The sequence below is a fragment of the Zea mays genome, chromosome 4 (genome assembly GCF_902167145.1).
Source record: "Zea mays cultivar B73 chromosome 4, Zm-B73-REFERENCE-NAM-5.0, whole genome shotgun sequence".
NCBI lineage: Eukaryota > Viridiplantae > Streptophyta > Magnoliopsida > Poales > Poaceae > Zea > Zea mays.
Window position 1 is genome coordinate 15,024,633 of NC_050099.1, and position 9,373 is coordinate 15,034,005.

Consider the following 9,373-nt stretch of genomic DNA (forward strand, 5'->3'; position numbering starts at 1 on the left):
ACTTTTTCAAAAAGGGGGAAAAATTATTCAGATTTGCATAAACAAGCTAATTAAGTGGTGCAAATGTGGTCCAAAATGTTAAACTTGATCAAAGCGACCATATATGTCTAAAACTACTTTCATTTCAAAGTAACTTATGCACATCTATCAAATTGCAAACTAGTTACATTTCTACACTTTACATTTGCTTTGGTTTGTGTTGGCATCAATCACCAAAAATGAGGAGATTGAAAGGGAAATGGGCTTAACCATTTCCTATAATCGATTTTGGTGTTTGACGTCCATCACAAACCACATGGACTAACTAGTTTGTCTAGTTGCTATTTTCTCAGGTGCATAAAGTTCAACATAAACATACAAAAAAGACTTGAGGGAATTCTACAAAGTTTGGAGCATACAAGAATTGGTGCAGCCAGTGGAGCACCGGACACTGTCCGGTGCCCTACCTTGCGAACTGGCCGCTCTCAGGTATTCTCAGAGCCATTCCACTAAAATTCACCGGACTGAGCCAACGGAGCAACGATCAACTTCTCCAACGGTCAACTGCAGAACAGTCTGACAGTCAGAAGTCAGAGACAATCTGCGATGTCAGATCACATCGGACTATCCGGTGTGCCACCGGACTGTTCGGTGCCACAAGAACACATAAGACTTCAACGGTCAATAGCTCCAAACCCCAACGGTCGGCTGACGTGGCACGCACCAGACAGTGAACACTGTCGTGTCCGGTGAACCACCGGACTGTCCGTTGTGCCCATCGACAACAAAGTCAGGCAACGACTAGAAAGTGGTTGGAGGCTATAAATACCCCCCAACCACCACCATTCAAGTCGCCCAAGCATTGCAACTTCTCCATTCAACACTAGAGCAAAAGAATACACTCCAAAGACACAATCAAAGCATCAAATCCTCTCCAAGCTCCAAAATCAAATCAAGTGCTTAGTGACTTGAGAGAGGGTGAGTTGTGTTTCTTTTTGTTGCTCTTGTTGCTTGGTTGCTTTCTTCTTCCCACTCCAATCTTTATAAGTGCTTTGTAAAGCTAGCAAGAGACACCTAATTGTGTAGTGATCCTTGCGGGGTCTTAGTGACCTGTGTGATTAAGAAGAAGCACTCGACCGGTCTAAGTGACCGATTGAGAGAGAGAACAGGTTGAAATAGACCCAGCCTGTGTGGCCTCCTCAACGGGGAGTAGGTTCTTTGGAACCGAACCTCGAGAAACAAATCATCGTGTTCCTTTGTGTTGATCTTCATCGCTCGATTTGTTTCTCCCCTCTCCTCTCTCTCTCTAAAGTTCTCTTGCTCATATTGTTTTGAGTTGGCTCCTAAAGTTATTCGCATTGATTGAGCAATTCATAGCAAGAAGAACTATCTTCCGTACTCCGAATTCAATATTATTTACTTATAACCCTAACCCCAGGTAAAGTGCGTATTCAAAGTTTGTAGTTTTTAGGTTTCACCTATTCACCCCCTCTAGGCGACTTTCAATATTACATATTGATCTTACATGGTCAGATATGTATCACTTGCTTGATTGTTACATTCCACGACATGCACCTACAACATATGTATACGATAATTCGATATTTCGATATGCATTTGGTACATTGCCTTACATGTCTTGGTCGCATAATTTGTTTTAGATAGACCTCTTTGGGGGCCCTGGCCTGTGTTCGCACATGTGGGCATTTGCTCGTGGTTGGATGTTCTTACAATTGTCGGCATGATACATACTATAGGTTGAATCTAAGATGTTTCTATGAACGACTTACCATTTATATGGCCTTGAGTTTGGCATACGGTGTAGGTAATCCTGAAGGCTCTTCGTTCCATTTCTTCACCTTTGGTCGTGCATTGGTATGCGTCGATTTAGGACCAATAATATTCTAAATCATGTTTTAGGTAGGTTAAATTTCTCTTTGGTCGCTTTAGATGCACGTTTATTTACCTATTTTCGCTGACTCAAAAAAGAGGGCAATCGGCTCAAGGGAAGCCGGTCAGTGTGACTAGCACGACCGATCCATATGACCAAGTCAGGGTTTGATGTTTTATTTGTTGTTGTGCATCTGCAGATCGATTTACCGATCATCGCACACTCTCTCTGGCAAGCCAGGTGGCACACCTAGAACCTGACCGTCCTAGCACTTAGAGGTGGTCGGAGCCACGTTCAAGAGAGACAATTGTAGTAGCAACGTATCCCAGACTCCATATGTACCGGTCACTTGGACGACTGGCCACCTATTTCCCACGATGACACCAAGTGTCTATATGCCTGGATGGTTGAGTGACTCAGTGGCTGAGTGATGAATGGTGGAGTGATCGAGTGGCAAGTGAATAAGCGATTGAGTGGTGAGTGATTAAGGCTATTTTATTGCATTTGATCTCCATTTTCATAAAATTTTCCACCGTATAAGCAAGTACGATGATATAACAACAAATTAATAAGAAGAGAAACAAAGGGTTTTATGAAAGGTGAGGGAGTTTTATTTAGATGAAATGCATGATGCACAATTTCATAATCAAATATTATGTGCCATTCTTAGAAATTGTGTAATGAAACTCTGTACTGAGAATAGCCTATCTGATTAGGTGATTCACAATGATTGAGGTTGTTCTTAGTAGCGCCCATATCATGAGACTATCTTCAGCAGACTTTCTATTTCACTCTCTATCTCAACGTCTATTTCAATCTTTACTCTACAAACAATGTAATCTATAATGCAAAACAATAATTTACACACATGCCCTACTGGAGATAGCGACCGGATGCGGAAAAGAGACATCCTGGGCTACTATACAGCTCTACAGCAAAACACACATGCGAGTGCGAAGAAAAGGAACTGATCTAACACACAATGACACATCACATATTCTCTCTCATTTTCGTATCTATAAAATCCAATCATTGGTAGGGGGTTTGGACATCCGCATCTGTAACACCTAATTTGTAAGAGATCATATTAAAAGGAGAAAAGTGTTTTCCTTCATTTGTATGTGTGTATCGCATCCATTTGTCATCACATGTGAACACCACCTTAAAAAAACAAAAAAACAATTAATAAAAATATATATCACTAAATCATGGCATCATGCTGGATTTTATTTGGTGTGTAAAAGCATATGCGTAAATAAATGAGATGGAAAATAAATAACATAAAAATTTATTTATGCATACTAAGGTTTTAATATGCTGGTACATACGAATATGAATCATGAAACTGATTCTAATTTGAATTCAAGATAGAAAATTTGAAATGGAAAGTGAAAGAAAAAAACAGAAAATGGTAAAAGTAAAGAAGTTTCCTGGCGTCTTGGGCTGATTTCGGCCTGCTCAGCCCAACTAGCACACGCGCGGCTGGCCTCACTTCCGCTGCTTGTGTCACTGAAGGCTTGGGCCCTCTGGCCAGCTCATCTGGGGTCTCTGCGTCGCTGACAGCATGGGCCGTTCCGCGCGCTAGCCTATTTCCTCCGGGCATGGTCACTGGAACACGAGCCCCACCGGTCGGCCAGTACTACTCGCTCGAGTCGCTGCCTGGTGGACCCCTTATCATCTCGCCCGCATCTTCTTCACCCAACAGAAACTCCGCATGGGGCGCCGCCACGATCGCCGAGTCTTCGGCCGCTGCAATCGCGTGCTCTCATCCGTAATTAACCAGCCGAACCATCATAACCGTCTCCCTCCTCGTCCTCGCTCGCGAGCGCCGCGTTTGCCAAACCCCTCCGTACCACTAGACACCGAAATCCATCGCCATTGGCGGCACTCCGCCAATACCACTGGTGAGATCCGCCATGGAGCTCATCCGACCTTCTTCATGGTGCCCTGGATCCCCTCCCGTGCCACGCCTGAGCCCTGGGCATCGCCATTTCCGACCCAACCGTCTGAGATTCACCGCGCCGCTACCCTGTTCCGGCTCAACGCAGCGACTGCCCTGCTCCAGCGCCGGTGGAGCCCTGCGTTCTTCCCCGCCGTCAATCGAGCTCCGTCGATGGTTCACCATACACCATGGTCGAATCTGCTGCCATTTTCTCCCACCGGTTAGACATCTCAGTGCTTGTTCGATTGGGTCTCTGCGTTGCGTTGTGTCTGTTACCAGGGAAATGGGGTGATTGGGCGCGTGGGTGGAGGTGTCCGATGAGCTACGCCGGTGCGTGCAGGAGCACTGTCGCGTCCGGCTGCTGGGTTTGGGGAGGAGATAGGTTTGCGCCGTAGCGAGCTCGGGCAGTTGCTGCCGCGTCCTTGGCGCTCGGCTGCGGCGAGTTAGCTGGGAAAGAAGAGAGAGAGAGAATCGGTAAGGTTGATGAAGTGCGCAGAGCCATCGATCTTGCGATGAACGATTAGGATTAGAAGATGAGATTGCGGGTGCTCCTGGCCGTAGATCGGCTCATGGATGGCTCAGATTATGGCGCGCACACTCTTTCACTCAGCTAGAGTCAGAACCGTTGGATTGGGCTCCAAGGGTGGGATGGAAACGAGTTGTAGACCACACCAAATCTGAACCCTAGATCTCCCATCCGAGGGCTATCCTCGCGATGTGTCGTAAGGCGCGCACGGTTTTAATCGGGGGCGTAAGATGTTGATCGGATGGCTGTAGTACGCGCATACCCTTTCACTGACGCAAATTGCGTAAAAGACCCTGTGTTCTAGTGAAAGTAACCCACACTCCGTTTTGGTGGATGGCTGAGTCTGGGGAGTTTTCATAGATGTGCCCCTGCACTTCCCAGAAAATGACGCCTAGTCCAGTTAATTAATAAAACCAGAAAAATAGTAAAAAAATAGTTTTTAGTACATATTTAAATGCAGAAACTTGTTTAATTTGTAGGAAATACATATGAACTCCAAATTGGACCATTCCAGTTCCTATAATATTGTAATATTATTCTCTATCAAATAGTACCACTGTTTTCACATGAAATACACATTAAAATTTTATTTCTCACTTAACCCTATATTAAATGCATAAAATCTTTGGAAATGCATAACTTAAAATATATAACTCCAAATTTAATGATTCCAGTTCCTGTGATCTTATTTTAATGTCTAGTTTATTACTGTATATTCTACTTGCATGTTTGATGTGATGTTAATTTATGCTATGTTATGTATGTATTGTGTTGATGCGAGTAGACGAGCAAGCCACTGTGGAATCTGAGGTTCAGCAAGTAGAGATAGCTGAGCAGGAGCTCGTGGAAGGCAAGTTGTGCCCTTGATCACTTCTTTTACCCATTCATGTTCTTATTAATCATAATGATCTGCATAGGTTAATTTTGATGGGACCCAATAGGATACCCTAGATTTTGACTATCTTTATACCTTGCTTCACCACTGGTTTTACTACTAAGTTTTTGGGTAGTACATGCTATTGCTTTATGTGGATTTGGGTATAAAGATATTTATCACTCATTTTTACACTTGTTATTATCTGTTCATTATTTTATGTTCATGATAAGATCATTATGTTAATGGGAACATGGAGAACCACCCGGGAAAATAGTGCTACCACAAGGGTTTAATGGGACGCCCTTGGCTGATTAACTAGGAAAGCTAGTGGAGGGCTACCTTACCCGAAAGGGGCAAGGGCAGTAGGGGAGTGGTCAGTGTAGGGAGGTCCCTGGTTGATTTTGCTGCGATGGCAGTCAGTCAGGAACCCTGCATTGGAACTTCCTATAAACTGTAGCGGGTAGTCTGAAGCTAGTGGAACTTTGTAAAGGCCTCGTAGTGGTACCCTGCCTCGCTTCCTAGGTAGAGGTGTATGGAGTCTGATCAACTCCGTGGCAAATGGGTAACACGACTTGTGGGTAAAGATGCGCAACCTCTGCAGAGTGTAAAACTAGTATACTAGCCGTGCTCACGGTCATGAGCGGCTCAGACACTCACATGATTAATTTATGGAACCTAAACTTAATTTGTCATATCATTGCATTTGGGATTATTTTATTATTACTTTTATTTATTATTACTATGGTTTGGTATTTACTTACACTTAGTAACTGCTAATAAAATTTTGACCAACTTATAAAAGCAATGCTCAGCTTCAGCCTTTATTTCATTGATCAGCCTTACACTACATGAACTCCCACCTTTGGTGAGTTCATGTCACATTATTCCCCACGACTTGTTGAGCTATGAACGTATGTGAGCTCACTCTTGCTGTCTCACACCCCCCCCCCCCACAGGAGAAGAACAGGTGGTTCAGGAGGAGCCACAAGGCGAGGAGTATGATCTGATCTAGGTGGCGTTTCTCAGTCGACATTGGCGCCGACGATCCTTAGTTCGTTTTATGGTTCTACTTTTATTTTGTAATAAGTCTTCCGCTATATAATAAATACTCTGATGTTTGTGACATTTATCTCTATACACTCTGTTATTATATATGTTGTCTTCTTGGCGCATGTATGAGATGTACCCGGCTTTGTCCTTTAAAACCGGGTGTTACAGAAGTGGTATCAGAGGAAATGTTGACTGTAGGACGAAACCTAGATAGAAATGGACAAAACCCTTACCTACTTACCTTATTCTGATTCTTCTAAACTCACCTTACTCTGATTCTCTCTATACTTATCTTGATCCTGTCTCACCTTCTACTGTTCTACTCTGATCATTCTTACCTTTTCTACTCTGATACAAGATGGATTTCACACCTTGGAATCCTACCCCTATAAAATTTTTAAGAGATAGGAGACCTAAGACAAAAAAAATTAAAAAAACTATTTTCTCTATTTAAAATGTTGGTTGATTGTTCTGATGATCAATGCTTGATTTGCTTCTTTGATTGATTGAAGCATTATAGTTGGGCATCTTAGCATGTACCACCATAAGGTAACGTATTAGCTTTAGTGGATAACACACTAATCTATTTAGCTAATAAATCCCCCGCAGTAACATTTCTCGTAATTACTCGCCTTGTCTACAAATCTTCCTTTCTTACCCTATGTTTCTAACCTAGATGAGCTACCCCTATAGTGTTAGAAGAGAGCACTATAGACGTAATCCTTGGTATGTCATGGTTAAGAAAGGCAAAGGCAGTTTATGCACTGTGCTAACGGAACCGTAGAACTCACCAGTTCCAAAGGACAAAGATTTGAAGCTGAAGTTGCAGTAACTACCACCATCAGACTAGCGGAATTTTTAGTAGATGAGAAGTTTGTTGGTGACAACATCCGAGTGTTACATTTTCCGGATGTCTTTCCAGAGGAGTTGCCAGGAATGCCACCAGATAGGGAAGTTGAGTTTGTGATTGATCTTCTACCTGGAACCGCCCCTATATCTAAGCGACCATACATGATGTCGGTAGAAGAGCTGAAGGAGCTTAAGAAGCAGTTGACGGAGTTACAAGAGGCTGGTTACATTCGTCCGAGTTCCTCACCTTGGGGAGCACCGGTTTTGTTTGTACAGAAGAAGGATGGATCTCAGCGGATGTGTGTGGACTATAGATCACTTAATGATGTTACTGTGAAGAACAAGTATCCGTTGCCCCGTATTGAGGATCTATTTGATCAGATGAGAGGTGCTAGGGTATTCTCGAAGATTGATCTCCGATCGGGATACCATCAGATGAGGATTAGACCATCGGATATTCCCAAGACGGCTTTCTCGACTCGATATGGATTATATGAGTTTACTGTTATGTCATTTGGATTGACCAATGCACCGGCTTATTTCATGAATTTGATGAATAAGGTGTTTATGGAGTATTTGGACAGATTCGTCGTGGTATTCATCGACGATATTCTTATTTATTCTCAGAGTGATAGTGATCACGAGGAACATCTAAGGTTGGTGCTACAGAAGCTACGAGATAATCAACTCTATGCCAAGTTTAGCAAGTGCGAGTTTTGGATTGACAAGGTGTCATTCCTTGGTCATATTATTTCTAATGGAGGAATAGCAGTGGATCCTGCTAAAGTGAAGGAGATAATGGAGTGGAGAGTGCCCACTACAGTTACTGAGATTCGGAGTTTCTTGGGACTCGCAGGATATTATCGGAGATTTATTGAAGGGTTCTCTAAAATTGCTAAGCCTATGACATCGCTTTTGGAAAAAGGAAGAGAATTCAAGTGGGATGATAAATGTCAAGACAGCTTTGATCAATTAAAGGAGAGATTGATGTCACCACCAGTGTTGGTTATGCCAGATCTGCAGAAAGGATTTGACATTTATTGTGATGCATGTGGCCAAGGACTTGGATGTGTGCTTATGCAAGAAGGACATGTGATTGCCTATGCATCTCGTCAGTTGCGGAAGCATGAACTGAACTACCCCACTCATGACTTGGAACTAGCAGCAGTTGTGCATGCACTTAAGATTTGGAGACATTATATTATGGGAACTAAGTGCCAAGTATATACAGATCATAAGAGTTTGAAGTATATATTCACTCAGAAGGATCTCAACCTTAGGCAACGCCGTTGGTTGGAGCTCATTAAGGATTATGATTTGGAGATTCACTATCACCCGGGCAAGGCGAGTTTGGTTGCAGATGCCTTGAGTCGGAAGGAGCATGTTCACTCCGCTTTTGTTGTCCAGCTACCCGATGAATTAGCAAAAGATTTTGAGAAGCTCAACCTGGGAATTGTTACTCACACTGAAGGAGTTACCATTGAGTTGGAACCTACCTTGGAGCAAGAGATTCGTAAAGGTCAGGTTGGTGATGCTAAGATTCAAGAGATTAAGGATCTAATCACGGATGGTCGAGTTCCGGAATTCACGGAGGATGAGCAAGGTACTATATGGTTCAAAGATCGGATATGTGTTCCAGAGATTGATAGCCTCCGTGAGACTATATTGAAAGAAGCCCATGATTCTGATTATTCTATCCACCCTGGTAGCACTAAGATGTATCAAGATTTGAAGCAAAAGTATTGGTGGTATGGACTGAAAAGAGATGTTGCTGCTCATGTGGCTAAGTGTGATGTATGTCAAAGAGTTAAGGCTGAACATCAAAGACCCGCTGGACTACTGCACCCATTGAAGATACCCGAGTGGAAATGGGAAGAAATTGGTATGGATTTCATTGTTGGACTACCCCGCACCCCTGCTGGGTATGACTCTATTTGGGTAATTGTGGACAGATTGACCAAAGTGGCTCATTTCATACCTGTGAGGACTAATTACACGGGAGCCAAGCTAGCAGAATTATATATGACTCGGATAGTTTGTTTACATGGAGTACCTAAGAAGATCGTGTCTGATCGAGGATCACAGTTTACTTCTCGATTTTGGAAGAAGTTGCATGAGAGCTTGGATACAAAGTTGAATTTTAGTTCAGCTTACCATCCCCAGACTGATGGACAGACAGAGAGGACTAATCAAGTGCTGGAAGATATGTTAAGAGCTTGTGCCCTTAAGCATGGTGGCAGTTGGGAGAAGAGTTTACCA